This window comes from Bos mutus, chromosome 23, assembly GCF_027580195.1.
Source record: "Bos mutus isolate GX-2022 chromosome 23, NWIPB_WYAK_1.1, whole genome shotgun sequence".
Lineage (NCBI taxonomy): Eukaryota > Metazoa > Chordata > Mammalia > Artiodactyla > Bovidae > Bos > Bos mutus.
The window spans coordinates 25,430,727-25,442,068 of NC_091639.1; the positions used below are offsets into that span (position 1 = coordinate 25,430,727).

General features: G+C 39.3%; 1 protein-coding gene across 8 annotated transcripts in view; it reads right to left on the reverse strand.

Annotated features, from left to right (window-relative positions):
• PAQR8 (progestin and adipoQ receptor family member 8) overlaps nt 1-11,330 on the reverse strand; it is a 115,400-nt gene extending 104,070 nt beyond the window's left edge. The window contains exons 1-3 of one of the 8 annotated variants that reach the window (XR_011462356.1): nt 10,706-11,314; nt 9,060-9,099; nt 5,617-5,671 (exon numbers count right to left, since the gene is read on the reverse strand). The gene's annotated coding sequence lies outside the window, so the exon portion shown is untranslated. Of the gene's footprint in view, nt 1-5,616; nt 5,672-9,059; nt 9,100-10,705 lie in introns of all 8 variants that reach the window. The other 7 variants (XR_011462357.1, XR_011462353.1, XR_011462355.1 and 4 more) reach the window with 7 other exon arrangements.
• Between the last annotated feature and the right edge of the window lie 12 nt (nt 11,331-11,342).

The following is an 11,342-nucleotide window of genomic DNA, read 5'->3' on the forward strand; positions in this document are numbered from 1 at the left end:
TAAAAAGTTTTAACATAAACTTTTAACGTAACTGCCTTCAAAACGTCATTCTCCTTCCAAATGAATAAAGACTTTAAAACATTTATTTTGCCATGTTACTATTACTTGAAGTTGTGCTATTTAAGACAGTAACCACAAGTCACATGTGGCTACTCAGGTTTAAACTAATTAATGTTAAATAAATTCATTTCCTTGGTTGCATAGCCACATTTTAAGCACTCAGTAGCCACAAGTGGCTAACAGCTACTATACTGAACTGAGGAGATACAGAATACTATCATTGTGGAAGGTACTATTGGACAACGCTAGTTATTTCCATCTAGTTTTTACCTCCTTCCAAATTAGTCATTATTGTCAGTATTGCTTTTTAGAGTCAATACTTCTTTAGATTTACTTTTATGTTTACCAGTTTATTTGCTCACCAATGTTTTTACACTCCATTCCTTACTTTCATAATCGATTTCTTTCTTTCTGAAATGTATCCTTTGGGAGCTGGCTGTGGGCAGAACTGTGTCCTTCCAAAATTCATAAATTGTCCAAGCCAAGCTTCATCAATACGTGAACTGTGAACTTCTAGATGTTCAAGCTGGTTTTAGAAAAGGCAGAGGAACCAGAGATCAAATTGCTAACATCCGCTGGATCAACGAAAAAACAAGAGAGTTCCAGAAAAACATCTATTTCTGCTTTATTGACTATGCCAAAGCCTTTGACTGTGTGGATCACAATAAACTGTGGAAAATTCTGAAAGAGATGGAAATACCAGACCACCTGACCTGCCTCTTGAGAAACCTGTATGCAGGTCAGGAAGCAACAGTTAGAACTCGACATGGAACAACAGACTGGTTGTCCATTGTCACCTTGCGTATTTAACTTATACGCAGAGTCCATCATGAGAAACGCTGGGCTGGAAGAAGCGCAAGCTGGAATCAAGATTGCGGGGAGAAAAATCAATAACCTCAGATATGCAGATGACACCACCCTTATGGCAGAAAGTGAAGAACTAAAGAGCCTCTTAATGAAAAAGGAGAGTGAAAAAGTTGGCTTAAAGCTCAACATTCTAAGATCATGGCATCTGGTCCCATCACTTCATGGCAAACAGATGGGGAAACAGTGGCTGACTTTACTTTTCTGGGCTCCAAAATCACTGCAGATGGTGACTGCAGCCATGAAATTAAAAGACGCTTGCTCCTTGGAAGGAAAGTTATGACCAACCTAGACAGCATATTAAAAAGCAGAGACATTACTTTGTCAACAAAGGTCCATCTAGTCAAGGCTATGGTTTTTCCAGTGGTCATGTATGGATTGAGAGTTGGACTTAAAGAAAGCTGAGCGCTGAAGAATTGATGCTTTTGAACTGTGGTTTTGGAGAAGACTCATGAGAGTCCCTTGGACCGCAAGGAGTCCATCCTAAAGGAGATCAGTCCTGGGTGTTCATCGGAAGGACTGATGCTGAAGCTGAAACTCCAATACTTTGGTCACCTGATGTGAAGAGCTGACTCATTTGAAAAGACCTTGATGCTGGGAAAGATTGAGGGCAGGAGGAGAAGGGGACAATGGCATCACCGACTCAATGGACATGGGTTTGGGTGTACTCCAGGAGTTGATGATGGACAGGGATGCCTGGCGTGCTGCGGTTCATGGGGTTGCAAACAGTTGGACACGACTCAGTGACTGAACTGAACTGAACTGAGGCCCTAACCCACAACTGGACTGTATTTGGAGAAGTGTCCTTAGGAGATAATTATGGTTAGATGAGATCATAAGGGTGAGGCCCTAATCCACTAGGACTGGTTACCTTACTACAAGTGTAAGAGAGCTTTTTCGTTCTCTGCACATGCTCAAAGGAAGGGCTATGTGAGGACTCCATAGGAAGGTGGACATGTGCAAGCCAGGAAAAGAGCTCTCATCAGAAACCAAACCCTTCCAGATCTTGATCTGGGACTTCCAGACTCCAGACCTGTTGTTTAAGTCATCCAGCCTATGGTATTTTGTTATGGCAGAAGGCAATGGCACCCCACTCCAGTACTCTTGCCTGGAAAATCCCATGGACGGAGGAGCCTGGTAGGCTGCAGTCCATGGGGTTGCTAAGAGTCGGACACGACTGAGCGACTTCACTTTCACTTTTCTCTTTTCATGCACTGGAGAGGGAAATGGCAACCCACTCCAGTATTCTTGCCTGGAGAATCCCAGGGACGACGGAGCCTGGTGGGCTGCCGTCTATGGGGTCGCACAGAGTCGGACACGACTGAAGCGACTTAGCATAGCATAGCATAGCATAGAGACAAATACAGAGTCCATTCAACAAAGGTCCAGAGTGTTACTCTGAAAATATTTTACATCTTTAACAATAGTTTAACGAGGTATAGAATTATAGGTTGTTAGGTTTTTTGTGGGTTTTTTTGACCTTTAAACTATTATTCCATTGCTTCTGGCCTTTGATATTACATTGAGAAATCTGTTATCATTCAGGATGTTCCTCTTTTTTTGGGGGATTGCTTTTAATAGTTTCCCCATATTTCTGGGCTTCATTACAGTGGGTCTAAGTGAAGGTTTAATATTCCTTGCCTAGGAGTCATTGTGATTCTTTAGTCTGAGGATTCTAGGATACTTGTCTTTGATCAATGTTGGAAAATTTTCAGCTATTATTTCCTTTGTTTTTCTCCATCTAAAATTCCCGCTGGATATATTTTGAACCTTTTCATTCTATCATTTAATTCTTTTAATTTCTCTTTAGTTTTCATTTTCCCCACTCTGCTGCATTATGGCAATTTCCTCAGCTCCATCTTCTAGTTTACAAATGGTTCTATTCTGCTTTTGACTAGTCTTAATTTATTCTTTCAATAACTATTTTTCAACTGTAAAAGTTTGATTTGCTCAAATCTACCCTTCCTTCAGGGTCTTGTTGTCTCCTGAATATTTCTTTACCTTAAAAAAAATCTGGTTTAAATATATTGATTTCAGAATCAAATTGGACTTCAGTTGTCTAGATTATAAAATGAGGCTTTAGACTAAATGACTTCTAAGGTGACTTCCAGTTCTGCAATTCTGATATTCATTTATTTTTAAAAAACATTGTTGGCACACTTGGCATTTACATTAATGAAGGCGGCACTGGAACATGGCTGTGAATAAAGGATAATTATTTTAAAAGCCACCTTCCCCAGACCTCTAGGGCTCTGAGCCAACACCTTCCATTTTCTCATATCCCCTTCCTGTATTAGCACAGAGAGAAACAGGTGGTTAACCAGATGAACGCAGGCCAGGAAAAATATCCATCTGGGTTTGGTTTCAGATCCGAGATATTTCTGGAGGCTCATCAAAGAATCCAGTGAAAGGCTGGGGAAAGAGGTGAACACTAAACTTCTCTGCTTCTCAGAGATTTTTGTTTTGAACATTGTAGCACTTAACATATAAAATTAAAGAGTTAAAGGTTTTTCTACACTCTTAAAAAAAAAAAAAAAAACAGAATAGCGCAGGGCTGGAAGAACAATAACAGAGGCTTATATTAATTTTTATCTAAAGATTCCTACAATTGAGCTAGAAGAATGTAGTAAGGTCCTAGAAGTGAACTGTGGGTATGAGCTGGAGGGTGGGGCATAGAGGAGGTGATCTAAGTATATCTCTGTAAAGGACAGATGAGTGATCAGTACAACCATTTTTAAAGCTTGTATACCAAGGTGCTTCACAAATATATCTTTCAAAATCTGCTCCTATGTTGTCAAATGTTTAGTGAATAGAGGATAGGAAGAGATTCAGTCTTTCTAAACCCTGGCCTCTGATCTATCAAACTGTAAATGCTATGGACTAGAACTGTAGGTTTTTAGACAAATGGCATGGTACCAACTAAAATAAATATTCAGCTTACTTCAAAGACCACTGGCTCTTCCTCCCCATCATGGACGAGCTGACCACGGAGTCCCCACTATGTGGACAAGCTGACCACACACATAGTGCTTCTTTGATTTATTTTCTTTGCTTACATTTTTAGAATAAACTTGTCTGAGGCATAATTTATACATACTTCACTTTATGGAAGTATAGTTTACATATACCTTGTTTTAAAATTCAACAAAATATAAATTTCCTTCCTTTTCCATACTGTCTGAGATAAAGTTGTGAAACTACTGCTAGAGTTGTATTCCTCTCCCAACTATTGGTGTTTTAAGAGACTTGCTTGTCTCTTAAGTTTCTTTTTCTGTGTCTTAACTGCAAAATAACTACTGATTCTAACTAAAGATCATTTACCAACTACATGCTTTTTGTAAGTCCCTGAGGCACTGTGTGTGAGAATGTATTTATTCTACATATAGGTAATTTTTATCTCCCTCTCCCCCTCATTCTCACTTCATCTGAACAGCTTTTAGATCTGTCCATTTTTTACTCTGGAATATCTCACTCTCATCCTCTTCTTTCTGTCCCTTCTTTGAATACCTTTTCCAGGTCTCCTTTCTTTTTATCTGATTAAAATAATCTATTTCGCACATGATCTGTCTACATTAGTCTTCCTGATGCACAAATTTAATACTGTCTCTCTTCTGCTCGAAAGCTATCTATGGCTCCCTCTTGCCTACTAACTGAAGCACAGTCTCCTCTCCCTGCTGGTCAGTGTCCTCTACAGACAGGCTGGATGCACCTGATTGCTTCCAGTTCTAACCTGCCCCAACCTGTCCCACTGACCCTTCATTCCATGCACCTCAGCCTCTCCCAGTCAGCGCTGCCTTTATATTTTGCTTAGAATGTCACTGCTGTCACACCTCCCTAGAGGAACTACTGCCCACCTTTTGATCCTCAAATCAAATACTACCCTCTTTCTTTTGCTTCCCCTCATCATACCTGTGCAAATTTGGATCTGCAGCTTGTACTGTTAGGTGCCTCAAAAACATATGCATAAAAATCTGCCTCTTTTAATGCATATGGCACCCCACACCATGCTAGAACACATGTGCCTTTTCTCACGGTTATTTATGTTGTGCCTTATTTTAGATACTGGATAGTACACGTTTCATCTCACCTTTGTATCCCCCTAAATATCTTGCATATAATAAAATACCAGTAGTATTATTTACAGTATGAATAAATACCAGCATCTCAAAGCTGAATTCATCTCAAAGCTGAATAAAGACAGGTATTTTAAATATTTTGCAACTTCAAAATAATGATGTATGGTTTACTTGAAAGATAGAATAAAAACTGATTATAAATTATATATAATTTATTGTCTCATACATAGCTTACATGCAATTGATTAAATGAATGAATAAGCAAATGTTACAAGACACATACAGATGCTACTCCAACTTTTTTTAAATTGAAGTATAATTGACCTATAAGGTTGTGTGATGCTACTCCATCTTAAACTATCCATCATGTCCAGAGAAAGGTCCCTCTATACCTTTGACAGTAAAATGGATAAGCAAAACTATAATATACTAATGTAAAAATACAATATACTGTGTTTTTAATGCAAGTATTTTAAAATATAAAATACCTGTTTGCTTAATATTTAAGTAAATTCTATTGAATTTTATGAGTTAGATTTTGTATTTGGATCTTAACATACTCATTTGTTCTTAAATGCTATTTGATAAAGTCATATAGACTGGGGCCAAATCCTACCTCTGTTCTTTACTGGTATGGGATTCTGGGATCTTTTATGCTGTAGTCTTCTCACCTGTAAAATGAGGATTAAAAATAACCATATCACAGGACTTCTCTGGTGGTCTCGTGGCTAAGACTTCTCACTCCCAATGCAGGGGCCCTGGGTTCCACCCCTGATCAGGGAGCTAGACCCCACATGCAGTAAACTAAGAGTTCCTATGCTGCACCTAAAAATTCTGCATGCTCCAACTAAGTTTTGCAACTAAGACCCAGTGCAGACAAATAAATAAGTATTTTTTAAAAACCGTGTAACAAGGCATTGAAAAGATTAAATGAGATTACACAATACTTAGCAGAGTGTCTGGCTTAAAGTACATGTTCAGTGAATGGTTGCTTTTATTTCAAGCTAAGTCTTGGTTGCAGAGTCATGTACAACTCTTTGCAACCCCATGGACTATACAGACTGTCAGGCTCCTTTGTCCATGGGATTTCCCAGGCAAGAGTATTGGAGTAGGTTACCATTTCCTTCTCCAAGGGATTGTCCTGACCCAAGGATTGAACCTACATCTCCTGTGCCTCCCACACTGCACAGCAAATAGGCCTATAGGCTATTTCAGGAGATCATTAGACAGCACAGGCTAAGGCTTAGCCTGTACTGTCTAATATGGTAGCCACTAGCTACATGGGGTGATTGAGCACTTGAGATGTAGTTAGTCTGAACTGGGTTGTGGGGAAGTATAAAAATTACAGCAGATTTTAAAAACTTATTATAAATAAAATGCAAAATACCTCATTAATATTTTTTAAACATTGATTACATGTTCCCTGGCGTCTCAGTGGTAAAGAATCCACCTGCAGTGCAGGAGCTGCAGTAGACATGGATTCAATCCCTGGGTTGGGAAGATCCCCTGGAAAAGGGAATGGCAACCTACTCCAGTATTCTTGCCTGAGAATCCCATGGACAGAGGAGCCTGGTGGGCTACAGTCCATGGGGTCACAAAGAACTGGATATGACTGAAGCAACTGAGCACACATATAGGTTAAAATGCTATTTTAGATATATTGTGTTAAATAACATATTGTCAAATTAACCTCACTTGTTTCTTTTTTCTGTTAGTATTCAAAATTTTTTTTCCTTTTTAAAAAGCTTTTATGTTGGAGTACAGCTGATTAACAATGTTGTGTTAGTTTCAAGTGTACAGCAAAGTGATTCAGTTATACACATACATGTTTCTTTTTACTTTTTAAAATGTAGGTACTAGAATATTTTTATATATGTGTGTTCCATTCTATTTCTGTTGGGCAGTGCTGACCTAAAGTCTCTGGTCAAGAACAAAAATATATAGATGCTAAACTAATATTTGATTGGTTGATTGATACAGCTAAATCTCTTCATCATGTCATTGCATTGGCAGTTAAAAGCATAAAGGACTATTTTTTTAATGCACATAAATCTAGACACAATTTACAGAGTAGGGTTATTAATAGCAAATTTCATAGATTAGGGTTACTAATAGCAAATTTCATATACTATATTCACTCAAGTTTTTTGTAATTTGTCTCTGGAAGTCTTTAAGGAATGAAGTAAAATTCTTCAAACACGGCTTCTGTGAAATCTGTGCAATTAAGAATGGGGATGACCCTTTGTTTGTCACTTTTACCTCAATAAAGCTGAAAAAAAACCCCAAAAGAATGATTACTTTTCGGACTAAGAAACCTGGCTACTGAAATTAACCTTGGCAAATGACAATGAACCACAAATGTTGGCAGGTCAACTACGTTGTCAAATCTAATGGGCAAATTAGCATCACTGAAGCTCTCTGGCTCCTGGATTTTTCTGCTCTTTGTAGTGCATCTAATTCGAAGGACTGCAGGAAGCAAAAGATGGAGCAGAGGCTGTGCAGCCCTCCTGTCTTTATAAGACACTCTGGCTAACTCCAAGGACCTTGTGATCTTCTTCCATAATGTTCTTTAAGCATGCAGTAAATGCCTCTGATGCTTTCAACACTGGCAGAGCCTGAGCCAAACAATACCTCCTTTAGCCAATTTGCAGCAAAGAAGGTCTCACTCAAAGAAGTGTCTGGACGGGTTCCAGACAATATTCAGACCATTCTTTGAACTAGATACTACTTCTAATTTTGAAGGAAAGAAAACCGAGGTACAGAGTGGTTAAGTTGGCTACCACAGTCACATAGTAGAGCAGCCCAAAAGATAAATGAGTCTGCTTGTCTTGGTGCTCTTGTTGTTGCTTAGTGACTAAGTCATGTCTGACTCTTCGGCAACCCCCACTCTATAGCCTGCCAGGCTCCTCTGTCCATGGATTTCCCAGGCAAGAATATTGAAGTGGGTTGCCATTTCTGTCTCCAAGGAATCTTTCTGACCCAGGGATTGAACCTGCGTCTCCTTCTTGGTAGGCAGATTCTTTACCACTTTAGCCCAGGGAAGCCCCCTCTTGACCCTAGACTCCAGCATTGGGAGAAGGTTCTGATTCAGAAGAGAACAGATCTGCTTCATCAGGGAAAGTCTGGACTCTTAGGTTTTTCTTTAAGCTGCTCTACACCTAGTTTTTGACCTCCAAAATTTTGTGGTCTTTGAGGTAATGCCAAAAAACTGTAATGGATTCTAGCACTTTTCCTGAATGCCTAAAGCTAGGGTTTTGTGTGTTCCAAATATTTCTTTTATTTTTACTTATTTATTTTAAAAATTGAAGTATAATTGACTTACAATATTAAGTTCAAGGGTACAACACAGTGATCTATTTTATAAATTACAAAATGATCCCCAGGATAAGTCTAGTTACCATTTGTCACCATACAAAGTTATTACAGTATTATTGACTATATTCCCTGTGCTGTTAAAACTAGTTATTAATCATGAGTGTTGTTTAAAAAGTTCTACAACTTATAATATTGTTCATTAGTTTTATACAAAGATACATATCATTTAGTATATTTATTATGGGTTGTTTTGTGCCTACGGGTACCTTTCGTTCCTAGAGGACAAGGGAAAATGTAAGTATTACCTATACTTTGCAATCTGTTTTTACTGGCTTCCTGCATACTTTTGCTCTACAAGGAGCCCCCTAGTGTTTCTTCAGCTTAGGAGACTGGTTTAGGTCTACCAAGGGCTAGGGTGGAGAGAAAAAAGATGCAGAGAGAAAGCAAGAATCTGAGCAAAAATGGAAACCACAGATGCTGGGCTTCATCAGGTGACACCTGTTTTCTCATTATTGGTAAGTAGAGGAGGGCCACTGGCTCTGCTGGACTCTATATGACATCATACAAATGCCCCTAACATTTTTTTTTTTTTTAAGCAACAACGTGATTGACTATCTCTTCTGAACAGTTTGGAGAAGCAGAGCATGACGAAGGAAATACACTTTCTCAGCTCAAAGATCTCACTCCTTAATGAAAGGAAGATAATACAGACTAAATATCTGAATGTCACCGACAGGGACTTACTGTAGAGCACAGGGAACTCTGCGCAGTATTCTGTAATAACCTAAATGGGAAAGCAACAGAAACACATATATGTATAACTGAATCATTTTGTAGTACATCTAAAACTAACATAACATTGTTAATCAACTATACTCCAATATAAAACGAAAACTTAAAAAACATCTGAATGTCTTTCACAGCTGACAATGACATTAAAGTAAATCCAGGCTTTATCCAAAACCATGGCAGGACGGTTCTATGTACAGAATTCCACACCTCTGAATGAAATTATTGGGAATTCCCTGGTGGTTCAGTGCTTAGGACTGCACAATTTCACTGCTGGGGGCCTGGGTTCAATCTCTGGTCAAGGGACTAAGATCCCACAAGTCCCACAGTAGGGCCAAAAAAAAAAAAAGAAAAAAAGGAAAGGTAAGATTTGGTTTACATATTTCTACTCTTTTGAGTAGAACATTGCAAATAACTTAATTTTTTTTTTTTTAACTTATTTGAACTAAGCTTTCTGGTTCTTTTAGTGTTAATTTCAAGTTGATTTCAGAGCAGAGGACACTGTCAGCATCACCTTCAATATAGTCATAAACTGATAGTTAAGATCAAGTGATAAAGGCATTCTCAAGTTAATAATAATTAGCTCTTACTACATACTTGCAAACAGAATCCTCAGCTAGAATTCCTTCCCTTTTTTTTTTCCTTTATAAACAAAAGCAGGTAGCCAGATGACAGCCATTTTCCTTTGACTAAGGATCAACGTATCTGCCTGCTACTGCTACTGCTAAGTCACTTAAGTCGTGTCCGATTCTGTGTGACCCCATAGACGGCAGCCCACCAGGCTCTCCCGCCCCTGGGATCCTCCAGGCAAGAACATTGTAGTGGGTTGCCATTTCCTTCTCCAATGCATGAAAGTGAAAAGTGAAAGTGAAGTCGTTCGGTCGCGTCCGACTCTTTGCGACCCCATGGACTGCAGCCCACCAGGCTCCTCCATCCATGAGATTTTCCAGGCAAGAGTACTGGAGTGGGGTGCCATTGCCTTCTCCGATCTGCCCGCTGCTGCTGCTGCTGCTAAGTCGCTTCAGTCGTGTCCGACTCTGCGCGACCCCATAGACGGCAGCCCACCAGGCTCCCCCTTCCCTGGGATTCTCCAGGCAAGAACACTGGAATGGGTTGCCTTAATACACACGTACAACTAGATGGCATATACATTTTGCTTGGGCAGATTATATTTAAGTGTACAGTGAGTCCTGGAGACTTTCAAACATAATTTAATAATTATTGGTCGAAATTTCAGATATAGTTACCAAATGTCTAGTCCTGTTCATTAAATTAAAAACACATGCAGGGGGGCTGCTCCTTACTGTGCACTGAGTGGTTACAGGGGTGTATACATAATAAAAATTCATTGAGCGGTACATGTAAGATTTGTGCATTTTATTGTAATTTACAAATTACACCTCAAAAATGGAACTAAATATATAAACAAATATGCAATTGGTCTTTTAATTATTTATAATTTCAAATTTGCTGTATTTTAACTACGAGTAGATACTTAAGAGGCTTGAAACACCTTTTTTGTTCTAATTATCTTGCAATAAACTAAGCTTTTAAAAAAGAACTTGTGACCTTCTAATAAGGGGAGAAAGCCTTTAACTTACCCGCTTGCAAGTAGGATGGTGTAGTAATTACGTCCACAATCTCGTGTAACATATATAAGATCATCTCGGAGGGCAGCGGGAAGTGGGGGTGAGACTGGGTAACATCCCGACAATTTTTCTCTCATTTCTCCCTCCTCTGCGGCTTGATATTTTTATGAGGTACTTCAGGCCCCGGTATTCAGTTAGCAAAAGAGTCACTGAACTACAAGAACCTCTCCAAAGATGTTATAATTCTATTTTCCCCTCAGATTCTCGAAATTCACTTCTCCCCGTGGATACCACTAGAGACTGGTTGACTGAAAAACATATCCATGCACAACTGACTTGAATATATTTTTTAAACGACTTGCCTTTATGTTTTTATCGCCCTGCGTTCTAAACCTCTGTTCTCTGACGTCTAAGCTACTTTCAGTCCAACAACGGGGCTGAGTTTCTTCACTCTTCAGCAGGGCAGGTAACCACAACTTGAGAAAAAAACCACGAACGTTTGTAAAATTACAGGGGAAAGGGCGACGACTACAACTCCCAGAATGCAGCTCCTGGGTCTCGCGGGCTCTCCAATGACCGGGTTTCGCGAGCATCCTCTGGTCCAATTGGTCCGCTTTTCCGTCAGTAAGGGCAGAGACGGGAGGGCGCC